Genomic DNA, 12,986 nt, shown 5'->3' with positions numbered 1-12,986 from the left:
AGCCCTGGTCAGTCCAGCTCCTGAGAAGGCAGTGTTTCTGTCCCCAGGCAGGGGGAGCAGGAGAGAAGGTGCTACATCACTTCCGGGTAAAATCTAAACCTCTGAGTGGGGTCTGCCTCCTCCCCTGCCCCAGATTCCTGTCCTGCCCGTCTCCCCTCGCATCCCATTTCCCAGCAGATCCAGTCCTTGGAATTTCCCTCATACAGCCCACGTTTCACACACGTGTCCCTGCACCACTCCTCGCGCTGCCTTCAATGCCCGTCTCCTTTTCTCCTGGTAAACTCCTCGTACGCTTTCAAAACCCTGCTCAAAAGGCCCCTCCTGTGTGAAGCCATGAACTCCCGGAGCTAATCTTCTCTACACCTGTCCTGGGCCTTGGACAGACTTGTTTTGAGGAATCACAAAAGACGGTGCTTATTTGTGTACATTTCTGACTCCCCGCACCCCCCCCCGCCCCACCGAGCCAGGGGCAAGCCCCCCAGCACCTGTCACAGCGCTTGGCACCATAGAAGATACTCGGGACAAGTTTATCGAACTGAAGGAGGGGCAGGGGGCGGAGCAAGCGAGCACGCTGTGAAGTCACTGACCTAGGGCGGGTGTTCAGGACCGCCGAGATCTGGCTGAGAGTCAGCGCGGTGGGGAGAAGCAGGCTGGGATTATTGAACATTGGGTGGGATCCGAGCTCCTCACACTCCCCACCCTGGGGCCTCAGGGGGGAGGGCAGATCTGGTTTGAAGAAGAGCCAAGAAGCCCCTGACCGTCCCTGGCCTGCAGCCCCCCAGACTGGAACCTAGGTCTGTGTTTATGTCCTACCTGGGGATTTCACTTGCTCAGTCAGAGGGCAGGAAAGCCAGGTGTGACGTCACCATGTGACAGGTGAGAACACCGAGGCTTGGAGATGTCACTGGTGTGGCCCTAGATACAGGCCAGAGGCAGGTGGTCCTTGGGGCCTGAGCCAGGGCGAGGGCAGGCACTGCCTGGGGAGGGGCTCCTGGGTCACAGAGACACCAGCCCCTGCGGACAAAAGGAGAAAGAGGGATTTCAGAAGTCGACCTTGTCCGGGGCGCCTGGGTGGCGCAGTCGGTTAAGCGTCCGACTTCAGCCAGGTCACGATCTCGCGGTCTGTGAGTTCGAGCCCCGCATCAGGCTCTGGGCTGATGGCTCGGAGCCTGGAGCCTGTTTCCGATTCTGTGTCTCCCTCTCTCTCTGCCCCTCCCCTGTTCATGCTCTGTCTCTCTCTGTCCCAAAAATAAATAAAAAACGTTGAAAAAAAAAAAAAAAAAAAAAAAGTCGACCTTGTCCGATTCCAGCTGTGGCGTTCCTGGCTGTGGGACTCTGGACGACCAACTTGACCTCTGTGAGCTTTCTCAGTAGGATAAGGCCAACACAACGAGCCTCAGCCCAGCACCCAGCCCGCCTCCCAGGAGATGCTCTCCGGATCCTCCTCCCTTGCACACTGATCCCCCCTCTCCCAGGCCCTGCACTCCAGCCCCAGCCAGGCCCAGCTGCCTGTAGGTGACCAGCCCTGCCCTCAAGCCTGTGGAGCTGGGGCTGGGGGAGCGGATTCGTCCCGGTGTAACCAGAGAATGTCTGAGGGCTCAGTGCCAGGGCTCCAGCTGGGGCCAGCGCTGGGCCCCCACCTCACAGCTGTCAAGGGGAGGCTCAGACACAAAGCAACCCAAGGCGAGGGGGTCGGTAGGGATGTGTCTGTCAAGGGGGGTGGGGGAACTGCTTCTTGCCATACGAGGGACCAGGATTACTAAGAAAACCCGCAGCCTCATCAGAGAATGTCAGACAGATGCAGGTTCCGGTGCCCACCCTGCCACTGACTGGCTGGGTGACCTTGAGCAAATTACTTAACCTCTCTGAGTCTTGTTTTCCTCCTTGAGAGTAACATTTATCTAATTTTACAGGCTTGATGTGAGGATCAAACCAACCCCACATCAGCCCAGGTGCCTGGCCCAGACTTCAGGCCAATCTCTTCTCCTTGTCTTTCCTTAGTCTCCATTTCTCATTCTTCCTCTGCTATTATTTCTTCCACCAGGGGGGCACCCTCCAGGGGGATCAGGCAGGGCCCAGGGGCTCTTGGGATCTTGCACTCCTATTTTGTGAGGGTGGGACATGCAGAGAGGGCAGCTGGGAGGGAACAAAACCAGAGTTATCCACTCTGGTCCTGGCACCTTTGAGGCCTTGCCCACAGCATCCCACCCATTATGATCCTCTCCCCGATGCCCACACTGGCGCATTCACAATCTCACTTACCATGTTATTGTGTGTACTGTAAGCATGACAGAAGGCCCCTTAGAAGGACAGCTGCCTCCCTCTTCTGCTGAAGTGGCTCCAGAGTTCCAGGGGGAGGTCACCTGGAAGCAGGGAGCCGAGGCAGGGCCGATGTGAAACTGTCTCTCCCTCCTGCCCGGATTCCCCCATGGGGTTGCCCCCAAGCCCCATGGTGAGCTGGCTGTGGGAGGAGAGAAACCTGAACTGTGTGAGCCAGACCCGGTACCTGTGCTAATGCCTCTTTGTTCATTTCCCCCACTGCTCTGCCCACCCAGTCCTTTGAAGCGCCAGCCTGCCTCCGCTGTGCGGAGAGGAAACGGGGAGATAGGTTTGGGTTGTGCCCCCAGAAACAGAATTCCCAGGTCCAGTGCAGAGGGGCTGAAGACTCTGTACCCCCTGGTGGGAGCGGAGATTCCAAGGGACAGGCGGGCTCAGGAACCGCCAGCTGCCTTTGTTCAAGCGAGCATTGACTGATTCGTCAACCCTTCCGGAGAACTTCCCACATACTAGGTGCTGTGCAGAGGACTAGGGGGACAGAGACTAACCAGACACGCATTCACGGTCATATCAGAAAAGGAAGACGCCCATTCCAGCCAAGGAGAAGGGAGGGTTCCCCCAGAGGACTGGTTGGCCTGGTGAGGAGGGTGCATGAGAGAAAGAGCCTGGTGGAGAGAGGGAGCAGGGGACGCGCCCCCCGCCACCCCCCCGCCTCACCACCGCCACTGGAAACTGCAAGTAGCCTGGGTGGGCTGCACAAGCCGAGCCATGGGAAGCACTGAGTCACCTCCTCCAGAATGAGCAGGGTCCAGGTCAAAGCCTTCAAGCTCAGACACTTTGCTGGGGCCACGAGGGCCTCTTGGAAAGTTTTAAGCAGGGATGTAGCCTGATGAGTTTTGATTTTAGAAAGGTCACTCAGGCTCAGGGTGGAGAAGGGCTCAGAGGGGACAAGACTAGGAGCAGGGAGGCTAGGTCCGGATGCTGGCGGTGTGGACCGGCGTGGAGGCACCGGAGTCAGGGAGGCGCAGCCGTACTTGCGAACTGTCCACGAGGCAGAAGGAAGATGAATGGGACCCAGCGGCATTCAGAGGCAGGGCCTGTGCCCTTCTGTTGCCCGGCACCAGAACAGTGCCTGGAACGCAGCAGAGGAGCAAAGAAGTGCCTGCAAAACCAAAGGAGAAGCAGAGTTGGAAGACGGCAGGGGAGGAAGCAGGAAGGTTTGAGGATAAGGAAGAAAGGCCAGGAAGGAGGGTGGGGTGGTAAGATGCTACGGTTTGGAGAAAAGGGGGCAGGTTTGTTTAACCGATGGCAGTTATCCCCACCCAGGGGGCTGTGACAGTCAAGAAGAGACGGTGCTGGCACAGAGTCCAGGGTGTCTGGGGCTCCTGAGTCCCCATGATACACACAGACACTGCCCTCCCAATGGGGCCGCAGCCCACCGGCTGGGGATGGACAGCAGCCCAGCCAGAGAGGGGCTGCGGATTCGCTGGGAGCCAGGCTGGTGCTGAGGTCTCCCCCGGGCACCGCCTCAGTCAGGGCACTGGGATGGAGCAGAGAGAGGCGGGTGCTTGTCAATCCCGCTTCAGGAAAATTGGCTCCATGATGTTTATTGCAAACTGCAATTTAGCATCCCTATTCAGGTGCTCTTGTGTTTAATTATATGTAATACGGTGCGGGGAGGAAAGAGGGGAGGAAGCATTTATGATTTTCCCACCAGTCCCTCCCTCCCTGCATGATGTAAGGGTCAGAGGTGAGAAATGGAGCCCAGCAGAGGGAGGGAAAAGAAAGCCTGGCGTGGCCGTGGCCTTACATGCCAACCTGGGGCAGCAGGGCCGGGCCAGAAAGCAGCGTGTGCTCCCCACTTTCCTGCCATAGACGCCTTTCCAGCAGCCCCGTGGCGTCTTCGCCCTCAGGGACAGCCAGTGGCTCTGGCTCAGGCTGAGAAATCAGTCAACAAACCTTCACAAACCCCCAGGACGCCTTGCTTTCCCAGGCCCAGAGAGATTGAGTGATTTGCCCCACCCACCACAGAGCAGGTGGCGAGGAGCTCCTGCACCCCAGCCCCACTCCTGACCGTGGGGCTAATGCTCCTGGGAGAACAGCCAGGTATGTCCAGACAGCCCCCGGGGCTTAGACGGAGGCCCTCCGAGTTCTTCAGCTTCCACGCTGGACAAACTTGGTTTGCCACCAACCCAGGGTCCCCCTGCAATCTCGGCGTGTCTGCCTTCCCTCCGGTCCTCCCTCCCTCTCCAGAGCTGGGAGGGCAAAGCACCAATTAGTTCATTTGCTTGTTTAATTGGGTAGGGAGGGGAAGAAAATTAAACTCCTCAACAGGAATCTTCCCTGCAGGGCCAGAGATAGAATTAGGGGGTGGGGACCCCCATCTCTGAGCACCCCTCTGCCTGCCCTGGCTCCCCACACCCCCCACCCCCATCTCCATGCCCCAGATCCCCAGATCAGAGTCTGAGATTATGGGGCCCTGGGGAGCCAGAGTAGGAGGTCTACCCCACCCTAACTGGGCCAGCCCCTCCCAGAACTGGAGCGGGATGGAGGACGGGCACGACAGGGGAGGGGGAGGGGGACCAGGCTGGGGCATTGCCTCAGGGTCTGGTTCTCTTGCTTTGTGCCCACCTCTCTGACTCCGAGAGTCCTCTCCCTCTCTTTCTCTCTCTCTCTCTCAACCTCTCTCTCTCTCCACCTTCCTCTCTCGGCTCTAGAAAAGCCCCTCCCCCAGGAAGACCCTGGAAATGTGGCCAGGTTTCTAGGGGGTACCGTGGCCATTGTCCTCATCCTTGGCGTGGCTCTTGCTATCTTCATACTGCATCACCGACAGCAGAAGAACCAAATGGAGCCGGACTGTGGCGGGTGAGTGTTGGCAAGCCCACCCATCGGCCCACCCAGACGCCCCCTTTCAGCTGCCGCTGCCCTTTCTGAGAAGCAGGTGTGCGATTATAATCCACGGTTTACAGATGAGGAAACGAGGCACACAGGTTAAATGCTCTACACACGTTTACCCCAGCCGCTGACAAAGGGTGAAGGCAAAAGTCCATGATGAACGGAATGTCAACATGTTAAGTCAAGACAGGATCAGAAATAGTATCATGCAAGCTATTTTGGAGCATGAGGTGAAAGGAAAAATCAGTAATACTAATCCTACTTTTTAAACTTTTATGTTATTTTTTTTTAAGTATTTTTATTTTTGAGAGAGAGAGCGTGCACGCACATGAGCGGGGGAAGGGCAGCGAGAAGTGGGGGACAGAGGATCCAAAGCAGGTTCTGTGCTGACAGCACAGAGTCCAAGGTGGGGCTTGAACTCACCAACCATGAGATGGTGACCTGAGCCGAAAGCAGACACTTAACCAGCTAAACCACCCAGGCGCCCTTCTCCTACCTTATTTTAAAATGCTGATACTTTGTTCATCTTGGACTTTTTTGCATTAATTTTAGTTTTAAATATATTTTATTTAGTTTTAAATATATTGTATTCAAATATATTGTATTCAACTATTCTTTATCGTGAGGACCGAGACTTCTGGGGCCCCCATAAGCTTTGCACTTGAGGTCTTGCTCCCGTCACCCTGGTCGTAGCCCGAATGCATCCTCGGGATTTCCCACTGTCCTCCAGGCCAAGACACCAGAGTCTCACACGGTTCCCATACCCGGGCTGGAGGGAGGGACAGGCTGGGCTGGGAGCAGAGATGCCCAGAGAGATAGGAGGGGCACTCTCAGCCTCTACCCAGCTATGCTGAGTAACCACACCCCAAGCTCAGACCATCTGGGAAGCTGCCTAGGAGCAGAGCACTGGGGGGCCGTCAGGGACCAGGACTGTCAGATGGCCTGCCTGGAACAGAACCCCCATGTGAGACTTATTCTGTTCCCCCAGGACTTCAATGCCCTCCTCCCAGAAGCTGGAGCCTCCCCACCACAGGCAGAGCCACCTTGCACCTGAGGACATCCAGGTGGGCCTGAGGCCCTGGAATGGGGGGCTGGGGAGGAAAACTGGGAGATGGCCACCTGAAGGCAGAGCCCTCCCACATGCATGGGCCTCTAACCAGTCCCCAGCACGATGCTAGCCCTGGCCAGTTCCCAAAAGGCCAGGCCTGGGTGAGAGGCCATGGCCCAGGCTTTCCCCTCCCCCTACAGAAATGACAAACTAGGATCCTCCCTCCCTGCCCAGGGCCCACAGGGGAAGCTCTTCCTCCACTGCTCGGTGCATTCATTCATTAAAAAAAAAAAAATCAAGTACCCAGCAGATGCCTGACCCTGTGCTGATCACTTGTGCCTCCCAGACAGCCACGAGCGTGGTGAGTGCCAGGATGGGGATGCATGGGAACCAGACTGGGGGCGGTCCAAGACGGCTGCAGGGAGCAGGGTGCAGGGAATAGGCCGGGTAGCCAGCCGCTGGCCTCCTTCTCTTCCAGATTCTCCACCTGGAGCCAGGGAAGCAGCGGGTGCAGCCAGAAGAAAAAGAAATGCAACAGCTGGTCCTGCAGACCCCCTACTATGACCTGGGAACCTCCCCCTCCTACTGCCCCTCGGTAAGGACCACCGAACCTCCGGGAGGGTTCCCCAAACCCAGCTCCATTCAGCCTGTCCACGAGCCCAGCTGCCTAGAGGGAAAGAGGGCAGAGGAAGCCCAGGAGATGGGGCAGGGAGGGCACAGGTCAGCCCACTAGGGAGGGGAGGGGTGGCCCTTCATGGTGGCAGCGGGTTCCCTGGGCAAAGCGGGGTCTCGGATGCTGACAGACCAGGGCAGGAGAGTGGGGCTTCCAGTGGGGTGGAACCCCAACCTGAAGCCCAACTCTCTCTCCCCCAAGCCCCGCCCTCCATCTCTGCGTCCTGCACCCCAGTCCTCAGTCCTGCCAACGACCACCCAAAAGCCAGCAGCGGCCCCTCCTCCTGGCCCCACTCCCAGCCGCTCAGAGGGCCAGCGTCCACTCGAATGGCTGCCATCTCTGCCCACAGCTTCTGCCTTTCAGCAGACATGGGGGCTGGGGCGGCACCTAGACGGCACCAGCCCAGAGACCCAGGCCAGACCACCTGGGCCCAAAGATAACACATTCTCTCCTGGCACTGGTGGGAGAACCAGGCCTTTGTCTTCAGGGCACAGCCATCCTCCCTCTCTGCTGGGAGAGCCAAAGTGAGCCCATCTTGAGATGCCAAATCCAGCCCCTGGTGGGGGTAGCGTTCCCAGGATGCCAAGCCCAGAGGACCAACCTAGCCCCTACCCTCTGATTCTATGCAGGGGGTAAGGAGACCCCCAGCCATTTATTGTTCCTCAACCAGCCTAGAGATTTGGAAGCGAGCTAGGACACGCTGGGGACACAAAGTCCGCTCCTTAGACAGCAGCTAGACAGCCCCTTCCCAAGTGAGGGTGCACGCCCAACCCTGTGTCCCAGGCTGCACTGCGTGGTCCTGTCAGTTCCAACAGAAGGGATCATAATGGCGGCGTGAGCAGTTGCTATGTGGGGAGGTTCCAAACACTGTTCTGTTCAACCCTCACAACCACCTACGTTGTTAAGTCCTGTTATCGCCCCCATTTTCTAGAGGAGGAAACTGAGGCTCAGTGGAGTTGCGAGGTTTGTCCAACATCACCCAGAGAGCACTGGGAAAAGCGTTATTCAAACCCCTGGTCCCCTGGCTCCCAAGTCCAGGCCCTAACCACGCAGCAGCCACTAGGATGAGCAGACCGGTGGGGAGTTCACCTAAAAACAGGAGCCTCGAGACTTGCAGAGCCTCCGGGTGGGAACCAGCTGATGCACAGCGTCCTTCAGCCCCAGGCATCCTGTCTGAAACAGAATGCCCAGCTCCGCTGCCGGGCTGTCCCTCAGCTCCAGGGACCCAGAGACCACACAAGCCAGCCCCTGAGAGCTCGGGTCTGGGGTTCTGAGTTCATTGCTGGGTGTCACTTTGGGCCACACAAACACAGAGATTCGGCTCACCCACCCCTTCCTCCAGACGGTGAGAAAGGACATTCTTCCCAGGCCTGAGCATGGTTAAGGTAGGAGGGAGTGCAGGGACCCTGATATTTCCAGAAAGGAGAAAGCCATGCCCTGTTTAGGATTCTCCAAATCAGCCTCGCTCCTCAGCTCAGGCCCTAGCCAAGAATCCGTAAACTTGTCAGAGCCCTGGGTGGACAGAGAAGGGGGGAGGGAGGGAAAGAAGCAGAAATGGGGGCGGGGGGAGGGCTGAGGCACAGGGGGGAGAGGCTGGTGATTTAGAAAGTCACGGAAGCCTCCAACGGGATCCCCTGAAGAGGGGCCCAGGCTCGGCATAAAAATCGCTGTGATGTAACGGGACAGCTGCAGCTGGCTGGCCCCAGTCCCCACTAACGACTTCCCAGTCCTGCGCTCTGACTGCTGCCCCCTCAGCCTGGCACGCAGAGCCCTCCCTGGGGGCACAGGAGGGGCCGGACAGCTCAAGGACAGCCCCACCATCTCAGCCCCCCACAAAGCACATGTTCACACTTAACACACACACATGCCCTCTCTCGTACAAGCCCCTCACCCCAGGACAGCCCGCCTCGGCCCCGCACCCCCAATCACACTCCCCCTGCAACCTCTCTCCTATAAGCCCCAGACCTCGGCACGTGGCTCCGACCCTGTCCCCTCCCTCCTAGCCCTCCCTCCCCGGCCTCTGCTCATATCGGATTGAAGGAAACCCCGACTGAGCTTGTGCATTCAAGAAACACAACAAGACCACTTGGGACACAGAACAGAGCGAGCCAACCTCTACCCATCAGCCACGGCGCAGACGGGGCCAGATGATGGGGACATCTACGGTCCCGAACCCAGAGGCCACACGACTAGGGCACTGGGGCGGATGCGTGCGCATGAGAATGGCCTGTAGGGTGGTGTAGGGAGGTCAACTCTGGTGTCCTGGGGAGGCAGTGGTGTTGTCGCCAAAAGAAGTGTAATTCCTTTTGGCTCACAGAGCAATTACTGGGCCGGGAGAGGATTTATCCCCGGCGCTCTGGTCTGTTGGCAGTGCAGCTTGTATACAAGTCACATTATTGATGTCGTCATCAATTCTCCTTCCCAACAAGTGGTGAGAGGGAGCCAGGCAGAGAGCATGCACTGTTCGCAGAAGCAGGGCTGGGGAGGAGAGTGAGAGGGCTGCAGGGGGTCCAGGGGCCCAGCAACTAGAGCCTGGGCGGCCCAGTGCCCGTGCTTGGTGGCTCCGGAGGCTGGAACTCAGGAAGGACTCCCAGAGGCTCCAGAGCGGAGCCATGAACTCTAGGAGACCAACAGGAGGAGACATTGCCTTGTCTCGAAGGAGAGACAAAGCCCAGGCTCGGAGCAGAAGACTAGACACCACGACCTTTGGAGGGACGGAGTTCTGAAACTACTGTGTCTCTCAAGAAGGAGCCACCCAGATGGGATTAGATGCAGTGGGGGGAGGGGGGGGGCAGCTGTGAGGGACCAAGGAGGGAGCAGTCAGGGAGAGTTGTCAGCCCCTGCTTCAGGCCTGACACCTGGGAAGGGGGTGGGGAAGGAAGGAGGGTTGGGTGGGAAGAGTCTCGGGTTGCCTCACGTTCTACAAAAGTTTGGGGCAGGCCGCAGGGTCCTGGAGCCACAGTCACTCATTCACTGCTAGCAAAGTCCTGCCCCCGCAGGAACGGTCCCGCACGGGATCCCCGCCATGCTCAGTCCTTGGTGGGAGCAGCCGGAGGGCTGTGACCTCAGCACAGACACGGCGAGGGATCCAGCTCCGGCTGCATCAGCCACACTGCCCACAGCAGCCCTGAGTGGCGCATGTCCACGGCTGCCATGGTCCACCCTGGCACCACGGAGGTCTGCTCCGTGCCACGCGGGCCCCTCTTCCTGAGGGACGTATCCCCTGTCGCTCCAGAAGATCTCAGGGTCACAGCTGGTACGCATCTGTCCTTTCCACCCCCCTTCTAGATTCCTCTCCCTCAGCTACCGCCTCAGCAGGTCTCGGTGGCTTTCCCAGTGCCACGACCCAAATCTTCATTCCTGAGGGGTCTGAGCCCTTGACCAGCACACCCTGCTCAGCCGGGGGCCGTTGCATGTGCCCATTCACCATTAAAGTAGAAGCCCCAGTAGTCACCTGTGCCCTGCACATATCCCTCCCTGTGTGACAGCAGCCCCGCCTCCTCCTGCCGATCAGAGCCAATTAGCTCCACCAAGAAGGGCTCCACCAAGAAGGGTGCCTGAACACCAGCAGGCAAGTGCCCCGGTAGTAGCCTGAGCTCAGTGTGCAGTGGGGCCCTCTGCCCTCCAGGGCCCACGGTTGTGAGGCTGGGAAACACAGCTTCCCCCGCTGGGCCACTGGGAGTGATGGTCAGTGGGGCCACCCCTGTTTTCCCTTGGGTCTTCGGACCCATGTATTTCCCTGCTGGGGACACAGCACCCTATGGAGGCTTTCAAAGTATTGCCACCGAGCTAGTACTTCTGCTGGCATTTGGATGGTCCAGCAGCTACAAATGGGGCTGCCATTCAATTAAGCCTCTGGTAGCCAACAATCCTTCTCTGGGCTCCATCCAGTTTCTGCAGGGCAGAGACTATGGGTTAAACGGAACTAAGACAGAGACCACCCCTGTATCCTTCTGGGCTGTAATGACAGCATTAGTCTCTCCCCGACCTCAGCAATGACATCACTTTTGACTTGCCCTCTTGGCTGGTGGGGGCATTTCCAGAGGTTTCCACCTGGCTCTTGTCCCACAGACCAAGGGTCCAATGCGGTATGAGCACGTCAAATGCCATGCCGCCTAGCAATGAATTTGCCCTGTTCTCTGAGGTCCTTGCCAGGGTGTTGAATCCCATGTCCCGTGAAGACACCCCCAAGTAAAAGCATTCTTGCCTATCCAGCCTTGGTTCTGGCCCCTTTGATCCAGAACCTTCCAACTCCAACCCAGGAGCGCTAGCCTGGTTTTTGCCGGGACATGCCAGTTAATTCCTACCACCGCATTCTCCCTGGGTGGCATCTCTCCTCTTTCATCAGGCCAGCTGTCCCCAGCTGGGTCACTCCAGACTTTATCTTCAGTTATCAGCCTGGCAGCCCAGAACAGAAGTGGGGCAGCTCCCAAGGGAGGCACCTGTTGCCTTGCAGGGGGAAGATCCCCGCAGCGTCTTCCGGCCTGGAATGGTGCTCACTCTTGCCGGGGATGGGTGGGCCACCTGCGTGCTCTGAGGGGACACATCCATTTACTGTCACCTCAGTTCCCGAGTTCCAGATTTTCCCAGCCGGAGCCCTAGCACAACACACCTGGCTTGGCCAAGCATCTCTGGAGCTCTGTGATGCTTATTCTCAAATCCTGGATCTGCCCCGCTGCTGGGTCGGCTGCAGGTGGAGGTGGGGCCTCTCTGTCACCCCCTACAAGGGCCTCCGGCTCTCACATCGAGCCCCTCGCTGTCGGTGACTCCCAGCTTCTCATTATCCCTAAGTGCCAGCATCACCAAATAACCAGCCAAGTCCGTCACTTCCCTGACACTGCTTCCTGCACGTCTCCAGCGGCTGAATCACCGAGCCTGACAGAGCATCCCCTCCGCCAGGGCGCTTCTCCCAGGTCCTCCTTGCTGCCAGGCCCAAATGCCCAGGTTACCTGTTGCCACCTATCCTTCTCGGGCCGTTCCCGGTGTCACCGGTGCTAGTTCGAGGCCTCCTGGAAGAGACGACAAGATGTGATGGACGGGAGCTTCCCTGGGAGGGAAGGCCTGTGGAGGCCAAAGCAGAGGGGACAGAAGGCAGGTCTGGCCTCAACACAGGTCCGGCCCTGAGGAAGGAGTGGGGAAGAAGGGCAGAGCACGTGGGACAAATCTCAGGCTGCGGCACAGCTCTGTGAAAGCTGCCGCTGGGCCCGTGGCGAACCCTCCAGCCGGAGTCGGAGAAGTCCTGCCAGAACGGCCTACGCCAGCACCTGGCCCTGCTGCTCAGGGACGGGAACAGCAGGGGAAGCAGGCTCACCACAAATGCCACGGTGGATCCGGCATGTGAGAGCTGTCACCCAGCAGTGTTCCGCACGGCGGACCCGAGTAGTGTATTTCCAGGGCTGCTACAGTTTCAGACAAAACGGAGTATGGGACGTCCCGGGCATGGATGACCTTGGGGTGACCTCGGGATGGAGCCGGTGGTCGGGTTTCCCAGGGGCCATCTCAGGGTGTGACAGCTACCAGTTCTCCGAACTCATCCCGGGAGGCGTGTGCCTTCCGGGACGGGCTGGTGGCCAGGGCCAGGCCTACAAGGTGCTCGTGCCAAGCAGGGCTCAGGTCACTGCTCTTTGCATCTTTGAGAAAGTTCTATCAAGGCAGAAGGTGAAGCATCCAGGGTTTCTGGGGGACCTCTCCCCGCCCCCCGGAACCCAGAGAATGAACTGGAGAGCTCCCCTCCACCCCCCTGAGTGAGACAGCCCGGAACCACCTCTCACCATCACCCCCAATCTCCCAGGCCTCGGTGGGGATCAGAGCCAAGGCTGCCCCCAAACGGACGGCACTCGGTCGGGAAGGGTCCACACAGAGAAGTTTTGTGGACATACTGGTCTCTGAGCAGACAGCCTCGGTGGGAATGCGCCCGGGCTCCCACCCACCTGAAGCACCCATCCCTAGGCATCTTCATGATGACGGGAAGGACAGGAGGCAGGGTCCATTCATCCCGTGGCACCGCTGGCGTGTGGAATGAGGACAACCATCGATGTGCCCATCGCCTGCCTCCGCAGGATGGTGTTCACACCATCCGGGGAGGCGGCCACC

The 12,986-nt window shown here is 58.7% G+C and overlaps 1 long non-coding RNA gene across 3 annotated transcripts in view; it reads right to left on the bottom strand.

Annotated features, from left to right (window-relative positions):
- The window catches only part of LOC122199782, a 28,518-nt gene extending 16,607 nt beyond the window's left edge, over positions 1-11,911 (bottom strand). For 2 of the 3 annotated variants that reach the window (XR_006193621.1, XR_006193623.1), the window contains exons 1-4: positions 11,843-11,911; positions 3,312-3,439; positions 2,263-2,363; positions 814-1,014 (exon numbers count right to left, since the gene is read on the bottom strand). This is a non-coding gene — a long non-coding RNA (uncharacterized LOC122199782). Of the gene's footprint in view, positions 1-813; positions 1,054-1,295; positions 1,459-2,262; positions 2,364-3,311; positions 3,440-11,842 lie in introns of those variants that run through there. The other variant, XR_006193622.1, reaches the window with a different exon arrangement.
- Between the last annotated feature and the right edge of the window lie 1,075 nt (positions 11,912-12,986).

Source organism: Panthera leo, chromosome D1 (genome assembly GCF_018350215.1).
Source record: "Panthera leo isolate Ple1 chromosome D1, P.leo_Ple1_pat1.1, whole genome shotgun sequence".
NCBI lineage: Eukaryota > Metazoa > Chordata > Mammalia > Carnivora > Felidae > Panthera > Panthera leo.
Note: the sequence above shows the minus strand (reverse complement) of the source record. Positions and strands in the feature narration are given on the sequence as shown.